Raw genomic sequence first — 15,034 nt, 5'->3', positions numbered from 1 at the left:
TCACTCTACACATATGGTTTGTTACCTTCTTTTTAAATTGGTAAGCTATCTTAATCATATTTCTATGCTCATATATGGACATAAGTTATGAGTTTTAATGGCTGACTACTATGCCATTGCCTGAGTATAAATTAATCTATTTACCACTTCCTTAATGGTGGCTATTTGGGTTGTTTATAATTTTTTTTGATAGTATTAAAAAAAAAAGCAACAATGAACATCCTTGAATAGACACATGCTTGTGCATTTGTCCTGTTTTTCCTTAGGGTAAATGCCCAGAGCTAGCCCTGCTCATTTACAGTTGTATACATTAAAAGTTTTTAAGTGATTAATTTTTAATAAATATATATGCACATGGTAAAAAGTTCAAACAAAACAAAATATTTAGAGTACCAAGTGGAGTTCATACTAGGAATGCAACACTGGTTTAACATTTTAAAAAGTAATCAATGTAATTCACCTCATTAGTAAAATAAAGGAGAAAATATGATCATCTCAATAGATTAAAAAAAAAACATTGACAAAATTTGAAACTATATATTTATAATTTTGAAAAACCTCAGCAAATCAGAATGGAAGGGAACTTTTTCAATCTGCTACAGAGCATCTAAAACAATCCTCAGTTGGGACTTCCCTGGTGCCACAGTGGTTAAGAATCCGCCTGCCAATGCAGGCGACACGGGTTCGAGCCCTGGTCCGTGAAGATCTCACATGCCGCGAAGCAACTAAGCCCGTGCGCCACAACTACTGAGCCTGTGCTCTAGAGCCCGCGAGCCACAACGACTGAAGCCTATGCACCTAGAAGTCTGTGCTCTGCAACAAGAGAAGCCACCTCAATGAGAAGCCCGCGCACTGCAACGAAGAGTAGCCCCCGCTCGCCACAACTAGAGAAAGCCTGCGTGCAGCAATGAAGACCCAATGCATCCAAAAATAAATAAATAAATAAATAAATAAATCTAAAACAAACTTCAGCTGACATTGTACTTAATGGTGAACTATTTTCTCCTAATAGTGGAAACAAGGCATAATGATTAGACAGAAGAAGTAAAACTGTTATTATTTGCAGATGACACGATTGTGCATGTAGAAAACACTATGGAATCTACCCAAAAAAGCCCTATTAGAGCTAATACATAAATTAGCTAAATGAATGAACTAATAAATGCAGATCGTAAAATACAAGGTCAATATACACAAATCAATTCTATTTCTGTATACTCACATTAAGCAATTGCAAAACAAAAACAGCCTTTATAACAGCATCAAAAACACCATATGGAGGACGAAATCTAATGAAAGATGTGTAATTTCTTCTAACTGAAAACTACTGAGAGAAGTTAAAGAAGATACAAATATGTATAGAGATATGTACCATTTTTAGTATATTGGAAGGCTAAAATTAAGATATCAATTCTTCCAAATTTTAGGTATACATTTGATGAAATCCCAATCAAAATCCCAGCTAAGATTTATTTTATTATTTTTAAATTTATTTATTTTATTTATTTTATTTTTGGCTGTGTTGGGTTTTCATTGCTGTGCGTGGGCTTTCTCTAGTTGCGGTGAGCGGGGGCCATCCTTCGTTGCGGTGCACCAGCCTCTCATTGCGGTGGCTTCTCTTGTTGCGGAGCATGGGCTCTAGGCGCACGGGCTTCAGTAGTTGCAGCACATGGGCTTGGTAGCTGTGGCTCACAGGCTCTAGAGCGCAGGCTCAGCAGCTGTGGCACACGGGCCCAGTTGTTCTGCGGCATGTGGCATCCTTCTGGACCAGGGCTTGAACCCGTGTCCCCCGCATTGGCAGGCAGATTCCCAACCACTGTGCCACCAGGGAAGCCCCTAAGATTTATTTTAAATATGAGTCTACTCTATATAATTCTATGTCAAATTTTTGAAAATCTGATGAAGAGAGAAAACTATTATTTACCAAAAGAAAAAAAGACTCTAGGAAAAGATGAAAACCTAAAACACTGGGAGTTCCCTGATGGTCCAGTGGTTAGGACTCCATGCTTTCATTGCCAAGGGCACAGGTTCAATCCCTGGTCAGGGAACTAAGATCCCACAAGCCGTGCAGCACAGCCAAAAAACAAAACAAAACAAAACAAAATCAAAAAAACCTAAAACACCAATGATCACAGGAGAAATTGAGGTCCTTGTCAAAGAACTACTCAAAAAAGTGCTATGCACAGATAGCTTCATGAAAAAATTCTTTCTAACTTTCAAGGAATCAATCATTCCTGTGCTATGTTTAAATTTTTTCAAGTATAAAAGTGTATGAGTTGGGTTGTCTCTTTATTGTTGGTTTGTAGAAGTTCTTAATATATTATTGGATATCCATGTATTAAAGTACAATCATGGGCTTCCCTGGTGGTGCAGTGGTTAAGAATCTGCCTGCCAATTCAGGGGACACGGGTTCAAGCCCTGGTCCGGGAAGATCCCACATGCCGTGGAGCAACTAAGCCCGTGTGCCACTACTGAGCCTGCACTGAAGAGCCCGCGAGCCACAACTACTGAAGCCTGCGTGCCTAGAGTCCATGCTCCGCAACAAGAGAAGCCACTGCAATGAGAAGCCCACGCACCACAACGAAGAGTAGCCGCAGCTCGCCACGACTAGAGAAAGCCTGCGTGTAGTAACAAAGACCCTACGCAGCCAAAAATAAAATAAATTAAATTTAAAAAAAAAAAGTACAGTCATGTAGCGGAACGTTTGCAATGGGTGTGAGCATAGGCACTATGGGTTGCCATTTCTCCAAATGTTTTGAAGAAGCCAATCTGAGAGAATGGATTGGACACACAGAAAGAGGCACTGACAAGAGGCTGAAGAGTGAATTCTGGAAAAACTCACATCTATTGTTCTAGTCCTTCATTCCTACCTTTTCTATGGTTGGTTATGCGAGCCAATACATTCCTCTTTTTGCCTTAGTTATTTCAATTTGTATTTGTCCCTTGCAACCAGAAGAGTACTAGTACAACAGTTATTTGAAACGGTGCTGTATGGCCCTGGCTGACATTTTGATTGCAGCCTTTTGAGAGACTCCAAGCCAGAACTGCCCAGTCAACCTGCTTTCAAACTCCTGATTCACAGTGACTATAAGATAGTAATGTTTGTTTTAAAAAGATAATGTTGGGAGTTTCCTGGTAGCCTAGTGGTTAGGATTCTGGGCTTTTACTGCCGTGGCCCGGGTTCAATCCCTGGTCCTGGAATTGAGATCCCACAGGCTATGCGGCACAGCCAAAAAATATATATATATGTTGTAGAAATTTGTCTATTGACATAGAAAGATAGTTATGATATATTGCTGAATTGAAAAAGCAGGCTACAAAACAGCATATGTGGTATGATTAAATTTTTTAAAAATAAAATATATATGCAAATGTAACTATATAACTACAATGAAAAGCTCATGGGTGGCGCAGTGGTTAAGAATACGCCTGCCAATGCAGGGGTCACGGGTACGATCCCTGGTCCAGGAAGATCCCACATGCCGCAGAGCAACTAAGCCCGTGCGCCACAACTACTGAGCCCACGTGTTGCAGCTACTGAAGCCTGCGCACCTAGAGCCTGTGCTCTGCAACGAGAAGCCACCACAATGAGAAGCCCATGCACCGCAACGAAGAGTAGCCCCTGCTCGCCGCAATTAGAGAAAGCCCGTGAGCAGCAACGAAGACCCAACCCAGCCAAAAATAAAAATAAAAACAAACAAACAAACAAAAAAGTTTATGGAAAGATAGATACCAAGGCAGAAAAAGAGGTTGTCCCTGTGTGAGAGGATTTATTTTCATGTTCCTTGTCTTTTTGTTTATTTGTTTACATGTTTGTTTCCTGATTATTCTGTAATGAATGAAAGAGAATCTTTTTTTTGAAAAAATTGATAATGCTCAGTGTTTTAAGGGGGAGTGAAGCCACTGGCACTGCCTTTCTAAAAAGTAACTTTACATGTGCATTAAGAGTCTTAAAAAAAGTATGCACTTTTTGGCCTAGTAATCCTAATCTTTGGATTATAATAAGATATTTCCTGTCTTAAGGAAATAACTAGTTCAATGCAGCAAGGATTTATGTTCAAGAATTTTCATCATATTCTATATTTTAATGAAATATTAGAAATAACCTTAATGCACAATAAAAGAATAATTGTAATTCCAATCAGAGCGTCTTGGGCTACAATGACTGAGGAGTACTGGGCATTAGTGCCCAGGGACCAGGGACATGACACATCCTTCATAAAAAAGGATTGTCCCAACTTTCATTTCTGGAAAAATGGAGTAGGTGTACTTTTCCCTGTTGTTCTTTCTAAGTACAACTGGAAACCCTGAACATTGTGAACAAACATAAGAAACACTTCCAAACTCATTGTATGTAGTCAGCATTACTCTGATAACAAAGCCAAAGACATTACAATAGATATAAAACTACTAATATCCCTTACGAATATTGATGTAAAAATCCTTGATAAGATACTAGCAAATAAAATTCAGCAGCATATTTAAAAGATTATACACCATAACCAGCTGAGATTTATTCCTGGAAGGCAAGGATGGTTCAACATATAAAAATCAGTTAATGTAATACACCATTTTTTTAAATGAAGGGAAAAAAAACACTACATGATCACCTCAATTGTTGCAGAAAAAAGCACTTGACAAAATTCAATATCCTTTCATGAGAAAACACTCAGCAAATTATGAATGAAAAGAAACTTCCTCAACATGGTAATGACCATAAATGTAAAACCCACAGCTGACATCATACTCAGTGGTGAAAGACTAAAAGCTTTTCCCTTAAGATAAGGAAAAAGACAAGGATTCCTGCTTTCACTACTTCTATTTCAACTTAGGACCCAAAGTCTTAGCCAGAACAATTAGATAAGAAAAAGAAATAGAAAGCATTGAAATTGGACAGGAAGAAGTAAAAATATCTCTATTTGCAGATGATACGGTCTTAAATGTAGAAAACTCTAAAGATTATACACGCACGCACGTGCACGCACACACACACACACACACACACATGCAAACCTGTTAGAGCTAATAAGCTCAGCAAAGTTGCAGAAGAAAAAAATCAGTGCATTAAAATCAGTTGCATTCTATACACTAAAAGTTAACAATCAGAAAAGGAAATTAAGAAAACAATTCCATTTACAATAGCATCAAAAAGAATAAAATACTTGGGAATAAATTTAACCAAGGTGATGAAAGATTATAAGGAAAATTACAAAACATTGCTGAAAGAAATTAAACAAGACCTAAGTAAATGGAGAGACATCCCATATTCATGGATTGGAAGATTTAACATTGTTAAGATGACAATATTACCCAAAGTAATCTATAGATTCAATACAATCCTTATCAAAATTTCAATGGCATTTTCTGCAGATATAGAAAAACCTACCCTAAAATTCATGTGGAATCTTAAAGAAACCCAAGTAGCCAAAAAAGAACAAAGTTGGAGCACTTGCTCTTCCTAATTTCAACACTTAGTACAAAGCCACTGTAACCAAAACTCTGTGGTACTAGTATAAGGACAGACATATAGACCAGTGGAATAGAAGAAAGAGTCCAGAAATAAACCCTTGCATACATGGTTAACTGATTTTCGTTGTGGGTGCCAAGATCATTCAATGGGGAAAGGACAGTCTTCAACAAATGGGGCTGGGAAAAATGGATATCCACCTGCAAAAGAATTAAGTTGGACCCTTACTTTACACCATATACAAAAATCGACTCAAAATAGATCAAAGACTGTTTTGGATTGGGTGTTTTAAAATTTGAACTCAATATCCTTAATAGTTATAGAGCTATTAGAATTATTTCATATTGGGTGAACTGGAGTAGTTTGTGGTTTTTGAGGAATGGGTTCATTTCATCTATAAACCGTCGAATTTATGTGCATAGTATATTTCATAATTCTCCTTTATTATCTTTTTTATGTCTGCATGGTCTGTAGTTATATCCCCCTTTTCATTCCTAATATTGGTAAACTGTGTCTTCTCTCTTTTTTATAATTTAAAAACTTCCAAAAAAATATTTCCAGGCCCAGATGGAAATCAAACATTTAAAGAAAAATTAACACCAATTCTAGATAATCTCTTCCAGCAAATACAAGAGGAGAAAACACTTCCCAATTAGTTTTACGAAGCTAGTATTATCCTGATACCAAAACCAGAAAAGACAGTATAAAAAAGAAAACTGTAGACCAATATCCCTCATGAATACATACACAAAAGTCCTTAACAAAATATTAGCAAATAGAATTCAGCAATATATAAAAATAATTATACATCATGACCCAGTGGAATTTATACCAGGCACGCAAGGCTGATTCAATATGTGAAAATCAATCAATGTAATCTACCATATTAACAGGTTAAAGAAGAAAAATCACATGATCATAACAATTGCTACAGAAAATCAATGAAGAAATACTATACTCTGTCATGATAAAAACTCACAAAAATAGGAATAGAGGAGAACTTCTTCAACCTGAAAAAGTATCTGTGAAAACTCTACAGCTAACATTGAAAGTCTAAATGGGGAATTGCCTGGTGGTCCATGGTAAGGACACAGTGCTTTCATTGCCAGGTCCCAGGTTCAATCTCTGGTCAGGGAACTAAGATCCTGCAAGCCACATGGTGCAGCCAAGACAGACAGAAAGCAAGCAAGCAGGCAAGCAAGCAAGCAAGCAAGTCTGAATGCTTTCCTCCAAATACTGGGAACAAATTAAGAATGTCTGCTCTTATCACTCTTATTCAACATAGGGTTGGAAGGGCAACAGGCAAGAAAAAGAAATAAAAGGCACATAGATTGTAAACGAAGAAATAAAAATGTCCTGATTTCAGATGACATGATTGCACAGAAAATACCAAGGATTCTCTGAAAAAAACCTCCTGGAACTAATCAGTGGCTTTAGCAAAATTTCAGGATAAACGATAAACATACAAAAATCAATTGTATTTCCATATACTAACAATGAACATGTGGTAACCAAAATAAAAAGTACAGTGCATGTATAATCACTCAAAAAACATGAAATACTTAGATGTAAATCTAACAAAATGTGTACAGAACTTATGTACTGAAAACTACAAACTGTTGATGGAAGAAAGACCTAAAGAGGAGAGACGTATGGTATTCATTATTTGGAAGATTCAATGTAGTAAAGATGTCTATTCTCTTCAACTGATATACAGGCTTGATGCAACTATTGATACTATTAAATTCCATCAAGTTTTTGTGTAGGTATACACAAGATTTTTCTACAAGTTATATGGAAAGGCAGAGGAACTAGAAGAGCTAAAACAATCTTGAAAAAGTAGAATCAAGTAGGAGGAATAACTCTTCTCAATGCTATGTTTTATCATATAACTGCAGTAATCAAGACTGTATACTGTTGGTGGATTGGTGAAGAGATAGACACATAGATCAGTGGGATAGAATAAAGAACCCAGAAATAGACTCACACAAATATGCCCAACTGAATACTGACAAAGGTGTAAAAAACAATTCAGCGGGGGAAAGATAGCCTTTTCAATAAATGGTACTGGAGAAATTGGACATCCATAGTCAAAAAAAAAGATTCTCAACCTAAGTCTCACACAAAAATTAACCTGAAATGGGTCGCAGATTTAAATGTAAAACTAGTAATTTCAGAAAAGAAAAAACCAGGGGAAAATCTTTGAGATCTAGGGGTAAGCAGAGGTCTTGGATTTGACACCAAATGCTCAGTTTATAAAAGGGAACATTGATAAATTGAACTTCATCAGAATTAAAAACTTTTTTTTCTGTGAAAGATCCTGTTAAGAGCATGAAAATATAAGCTATGGACTGTGAGAAAATATTTGCAAACCACATGTCCAACAAAGGACTTGTATCTAGAATATAGGAAGAAATCTTAACACTCAACAATAAAAAACAAACAAACCAATTAGAAAGTAGGCAAAAGACACAAAGAACCATTTTACTAAAAAGGATATACAGATGGCAAATAAGCACATGAAAAGATGTTCAACATCATTACCCATTAGGTAATTGCAAATTATAACCACAATGAGATATCACAAAAACTTATAAAAATGGCTAAAATAAAAACTAGTGACAACACCAAATGCTGGCAAGGATTTGGAAAAATGGATTGCTCATACATTGCTAGTAGGAATATAAAATAGTAGAGCCACTCTGGAAAACAGTCTGGCATTTTTTAATGAAACTAAACATGCAACTACCATGTGATACAGCAATTGCACTCCTGGGCAGTTATCCCAGCAAAATGAAAACAATGAAAATTAAGAGAAATGAAAACATGTTCACAGGAATACATCGACACAAATGTTCATAGCAGCTTAATTAGTAATCACACCAAACTGGAAACAACCAGATGCCCTTTAACAGGTGAATAGTTCAACTATGTTACCTCCATACCATGGAGTAGTACTCAGAAATAAAGAGGAATGAATTATTGAATACATACAACAATTTAGATCAATCTCCAGAGAATTATTCTAAGTGAGAAAAAACCTCAATCTCTAAAGGACTGGATTATATACTACTTGATTCCATTTATATAACATTCTTAAATTGACAGTTAAGGGAAGTAGCTGTGGCTAAAAAAGAGCAATGTGGAGGATCCTCCCATTGATGGAAATGTATCAATGTCAATATCCTAGCTGTGATATTGTACTATGGTTTTGCAAGATGTTACCGTTGGGGTAGGGGGTAATGGTGTAAGGGATCTCTCTATTATTTCTTACAGCTATATGTCAATCTACAGTTATCTCAAGATAAAAAGTTTAATAAAAATTTTAAAAAAAAGGATTGTTCCATCCAAAATGCCGAGCGTGGCCTTGGGAGAAACACTAAAACAATAGGCTATTTAGCAACCATTAAAAATTGTGTTTCTGAAGACTACTTAATGACATGGGAAATTGTTGATTTTTAACCTTCAACTAAAAACTATTAATATTCAAAACTTCATTTAAACTAAGATCTTGATTTTGTGAAAAATACTGACTTAATATCTGCAAAAAAAATGAAAGGTACATGTGATTTTTTTCACTGTGGTTATATCTGAATTATGGGATTACTTGAGACTTTTCATTTTCTTTTCATGGTTTCTGAATTTTCCAAAATTTTTGCTATGGCATGAGTCATAAATAAATGAAATAAGGAAATAAACATATATCTAGTGAGACGGAAAAGGCATTCTCTAAAATAAGCAGGTGGTAGTTTGTGGGCCAAACGGGCCTTCTGTCCTATATTAATTTCCTATCTCACCTGTCAGAGTGCTCCCACTAAACTGTTTGCAGTCCTAGAAGATGCATAAGTGTTTAAAACGAACCCCAATTTTATAAGGAAGAAGTTTGGAACAAAATTTTACATACTTTTATATATACATGTATCAAAAGTGATTGTAGGGAAAAGAATATTATTTTGTTTATCTAAGTACTGTGCACTGTAGTCCAGGAAGAAATAGAAAATTTTAGATATGCAGCCATAATCTATTCACCTTTAAAGAAGGAAAGAGTTAGTGTACTAAATTTTTTTAAAATGAAGAAATGAATCTGTTGTGAGTTCTGAATGCTGTCAAAGATGCACAGTGAGATACTGGTATAGTATGGCAGAGGGGGTGTCAGTTTGTGCCCCAAAACTCCTATTTCAAACTGGGAAGTTCTGTGTTTGTTTGTTTATATGCATATGGGCATTCTGTACAGTATATTGTCTAAAAAAAAAAGGCTTTGGAAAAAAAGAAAGTACAAAAGCCATGATTTAGGTTATGTCTTGATGTAACCTAGCATTAGTGGTTTTTTCTGGACCATCATTTGGGGGCCTGGAATTCAGTCCTTCCTTTCTCTGAACAGTCAATAGGGGAAGAAGGGACAGTAGAAACAGCAACTGGGAGGGGGAAAGAGGACACTATTGAAGAGAGTCAGAAAAGTTCTCTTTGGAAGATGAAGGTTACTGGTGTATGGTCTTGCACAAAGACAAATATAAGCAGCCCTTTAGCAAACAGGACAGACTAGTGATCAAGATACTCAAAACCTTCCAGTCCAGATTATCTTTCCAGTCTTAGAGCCCATACACTTCTCCCTTCTTCCCTCTCCAACCCTTCACTCTCCCCACATCCCTCTCTCACATACATATACACTCCTTTTCATCTACCCTGGAATCACTTCTTGTTTCCAGAACTTGCCTTCCACACTTACAATGTTACGCCTTTGCTTAAACCACTCTTTCCACTTGGATCACCTTTCTTCCAGACCTGTACTGACCAGTAGGATAGCCACTAGCCACATGGGCTACTAGAAATAAGGTTAGTGTGGATTGAGATACGCTGTAAGTGTAAAATACACACTGGATTTCAAAGAGTACAAAGAAAAGACAGAAATTAATTTCATCTCTTTTAACTTTTTAAAATGTGGCCACCACAAAATTAAAAAATATATATATATTGATATATGTATGTGTATAAGGACATGTTACCTCAGCATTTGTGAATCCTAGTGTTTTAATCATAATTATACCAACTTCAGTGAATTTTTAGAGCAAATGTGTTTATTACAACAGACTCTAGTCAAATTAATTATTTGATCAATTCTCTATTTTGCAGAGTAAAACCACTTCTAATTTTTCTATTTTCATTTTTATTTTAATGAAATTATTTTCACTGGGGAAACGTTCTTTCCTCTAATAATTTTACAAAGGAAGTTTGATTTACTTATCAGGGTTTTTCTTTCAGTCTCTCTTTTATTTTTTCTATTGCTGTGAGAACCCTTTCATGGCCATGATTTTCACCACATGCAATTTTCCTCAGTCAAATTTCACTGTGTGCAGTTTTAGCCATTGCTGCTTATATGCTATGCAAATCATTTCTACCAGTAATGTTCATTTTAATTGGATAAAAGACCAAGTGTTTATATTAATGTTTAAACTTATTCATGAGAAAATAGTGGGGAGATCTCAAATAACCCAGGATAGTTCTATTGTCCAAGATTGCTTAACTGCATTGCTTATCCAATTTCTCCAGAACTTCTGATCACTCCATGTCTTTGGTGAGGCAAAAATCAAAGGCCAGGGTCAAAATATCCTAAGGAATTATTGTTATTCTTTTAGGTGTAGTAATGGTATTGTGATTATGTTTTTTAGAAAAGGCTTTTTTTTTCTTTTAGAGATACATACTAAACTGTTAATGAATGAAATAGTGTGATATTTAGAACATGCTTCAAAATAAGAAGGGGGAAATGAGTGAGAATATAAACGAAACAAGATGAGCCATAAGTTTATAATTGTCAAACCTGGTGATGGGTATATAAGCGTTCATTATATCACTCTGTCTTTTATATATTTGAAATTTTACACATTAAAAAGGTAAGATAATAGCATAATTATCTGTTTAAAGTCCTTAAGATCAAAAGACATAGTCAAAATGTGCTCTTTTTTTGGTGCTTACCTTTATCCACAGCTACTAAGATGAAATCCAAACTCCCTACTATGGTCTCAAGGTCCTGTACTATCTGATTCCTACCTGTCTCTCTGATCTTCTCTCCTGCTTTCTTCTCTGGGCTATTCAGGGAATAAAATGTGAAGGGCGTCCCCTGGACCAGTGCAGTCAAGAGGCCTCCTTCCTCACCATCATTTCATTACACCTGCCTGGACTTTCTATAATTTCCTGGGACACAGCAATCATTTTCCTGCCTCAGGGTCTTTGAACTTGTTCCTTAATCTAGAATCTCTTGGCTACTCAAGTCTCAGCTTAAATGTCACTCTTTCCTCAGAAATGTCTTCTCTTACCACAGTCACTCATGTGGTCCTTCCTATTTTTCTCCATCTCAAAACCATTTATTGCCTTCATAGCTTTGTCACCTTTTTTCTGTCTTTCACCAGAGTATAAACTCTATGAGCTCAGGGATTCTGTTTGTTTTATTCATTGTGTATACTGAGCACTCAGCACAGGGTCTGGTACATAGAAGATACTCAATTAAATATTTGTTGAATGAATGAATGAAAACTAGCCATTTTTAAAAGTCTGCTTTAAATCACCTCCTTCATAAAGCCTTGAGTCCCCTAGGTGAGAATTAATCTTTTACTTTACTGGGCGTACAAACAGGCATAAAGGGGAAGAAAGCTTGTTTTACCCTTTGCCTGGTCTACTGTGGTGACATCTAGAATGAATCTGATACATCCTTTTGTATTGTTTCTTTATGTTAGCACTTTAAAAATTATTTTCTATGTGTGTATATATATATATATATATGTATATATGTATTTTTTTTTAAGGTTTCAGATTACAAGGTGCTGCTTCTAAATATTTCTTCTATGTCCAGGCTGTGAGTTTCACCTCCTTTAATAGTCTGTAATTTGTTTCTATGGCCTCCCAATGTTCATGACACATGAGGGTGTCATGATGCTGAGATGAAGAATGACTGGTTTAGTTGGACTTGCCCTCACTGACATGTCCATGCTTTGGGGAAATGCAGGTACACAAATTATTTAGCCAAAATCTCCTAGAGTGAGTCTTGCCAGTTGGTTCATGGTTTTCTTTCAAATGGGACATTGATACACATAACTTGTGTGCCTGAAAGCTACCTTCTCACCATTTGCTAATTACTTTCTATCAGGTACACACATACAATGATGTATGTTTGCCTATAAACAGAGGACAGTTTCATTCTCAAAATAACGTGTTAACATTTGTGCTCATTGTTAACAGATTTTTGCTCTGGAGCTACTTTTAGAAGATATTTTGTCCTTTCCCCAGTAGCAATATTTTTAGAGTGTTTCTTCCAGTCAGCTGATTTGCAGAATTGTTTAAACTAACACTAATTTTACTGCAGCAACTGAAACAAATGTTTCCATTTTGAAAATGTCTGCTGGAAAAATAAAGATTTGCAATTCAATTGAATGGGGAGATTGTTAGATTGTGTTAAGTAAAATCGATGTTTATACTTACTTTTTTTCAAGAAACATCACCCAAAATATTCATTATTAAATGTTTCCTGGATGGATATAGTAGGTTCTGTATAAGTCCTTATGAATTATGATTAATAGCATAGATGTCCTAATTCTCCATTCTCAATAGACTAAAAAGTGTTTATTAAGATGGATCTATCATTTTAGCAATTGAAAAGAAAGTGCACAGAACCAGAACACATCGCGCCATATCAAGTTAAGCACACAACACAGTTTTATTTCTTTTCAGAAAAATTATAATCCAGGGAGAAAGCTTTTATGCATTCCTCCCAAGGGAGTCTGTTGTTTTTTGAAGGATTGCTATAGAAATAAAACCTGGTCTCAGTTTAATTCATAATTACCTAATACACATTTTAAAGTATTCTGAATACCTGAGTCTATGAGCTCAAGGTTTAGGGGGGTTAGTGCTGTTTGTATTAAATCAGTGTTTATCAATGTGATTCTGATTTCTGGGCAATTTTGTTGGCTTTTAGAACATTGATTTAAGAAATAAGAACTGATATACTCAGCTGATTAAATCTTAATAGTGTGATATAAGGCAATAATAAATATTTTAAAAGGTAAAAATGAACCAACTCTTAGAACAGGGGATGTTAATTTATTTCATGTTTATTGACTGTTATGGACGTGGCACAGACCAAACTTCTGTGCCTCTCTTGCTGTCCTAACCCAGCTAGAGAATCCCAGAACTGTAAACCTGGAAAAAACATTCCAGAGACCTTCTGATTTCCTTCCCTGCCTTCATAAAGGAGAGAACCCAAACCCTCCAGGCAATTCACTCATATTCTTCTTGAACACCTGCAGGGTTAGAGACTTAACAATCTTTCTTGATAAAAGGAAACTTGTTTTTGTATCAAGTAACAGTAATTGCTACATGAGTTACCAGTATATGGTAACCATGAATTACCATATACTGTACACATGCAGCATCTCCTCTCTAATTCTCACAAAAGCCTTACAAGTTAGTTACTTATTAGGGCTATTTTATAGAGAAACCAGGGCCAGAGAGAGTAATTTACTCAAGGTCACACTTATACATACCCAAGTTCTCTCATTAACCCAGCTGCTTCTCAAAGGCAGTGTATTTGCCTACATAAAGGAAAGCAATAAAATCAATAAACACAAGCCTAAACCTATGTTTTAGGAAAAGAGTTTCCTTGGACAATACAAATTAGTGATGAGATAATCACACTAAACAACTCTTACTAAAAGGATATTCCACATTGGATAATTCAGAACCACAAATCTGGCCGCTTTTAATCAAATGTCTGTGTCCAAACATTGACTACAAATCCCCAAGACCTGTCCTCAGTATTTCAACCCATAAATTAGCAAACACACACACACGCGCGCGCGCGGGCGCGCGCGCGCTCAAGCCTTGTAGGGATAAAGTTCCAGGTCTTTCTTTGGGCATCAGTTTCGAGACTTCCATAGTCGCAGATGTGTGTGTGCGTGCGTGTGTGTGACTAAGGAAAAGAATAGCTGAATCACATCTAAAAGCGAATCCTCCCAATTAGAAATCTATAATAAAAATGAAGATAATTAGGCATTCCATCAGCCTTTCAACCTCAACAGCTCTTCTCCCCAAGCCAACCCAACCTACTCCCCTCTCCTCCCCCCCGCCCCCGGCCCCTGGGAAATAAACCCAAAGGCCGGAGGTAGAAGGGGCGACATCCTGGCCCGGGCTCCGCTTTCTGAAGCCTATCGGGGCCCGGAATCCACCGGGGCCAGCTGGTCTCTTCTGTTGGCCGGGGGAAGAGGGGAGAGCGCCGTTCGTGGCCAATAGCAGGGCGGGGACGTGAAGAGAGCCGGAATTCGTGAGGGGCCGCAGCAGTCAGACGAGGGTCTAGGAAAAGGGAGCCGAGAGCCTTCTTCCAGGTTACAGAGGCGTGCGGAGGTCGAGAAGAAGCGCCTCGCGCGCAAACTCGTCCACCTATCCCTCGGTACCGCCCAGCCGCACCAGCAACCCGCCGCCTAAGCGGAAGGCAGCGCGGATCAGGGCCCGGCCCAGGGCCCGGCCCAGGCCGGCGCATGCGCCGCAGCCCCTCCTCCGCTCCGGGCCCCCTCCCCTCCCCTC

General features: G+C 37.1%; 1 non-coding gene across 1 annotated transcript; it reads left to right on the top strand.

The window, feature by feature from the left end:
* The first annotated feature begins 1,975 nt into the window (after positions 1-1,975).
* Positions 1,976-2,048, top strand: TRNAL-CAA (transfer RNA leucine (anticodon CAA)). Its single transcript has one exon. It is a non-coding gene; the product is annotated as a tRNA-Leu (tRNA).
* Positions 2,049-15,034: the final 12,986 nt, after the last annotated feature.

The sequence above is a fragment of the Eubalaena glacialis genome, chromosome 19 (genome assembly GCF_028564815.1).
Source record: "Eubalaena glacialis isolate mEubGla1 chromosome 19, mEubGla1.1.hap2.+ XY, whole genome shotgun sequence".
In the NCBI taxonomy this organism is placed as follows: Eukaryota; Metazoa; Chordata; class Mammalia; order Artiodactyla; family Balaenidae; genus Eubalaena; species Eubalaena glacialis.
Note: the sequence above shows the minus strand (reverse complement) of the source record. Positions and strands in the feature narration are given on the sequence as shown.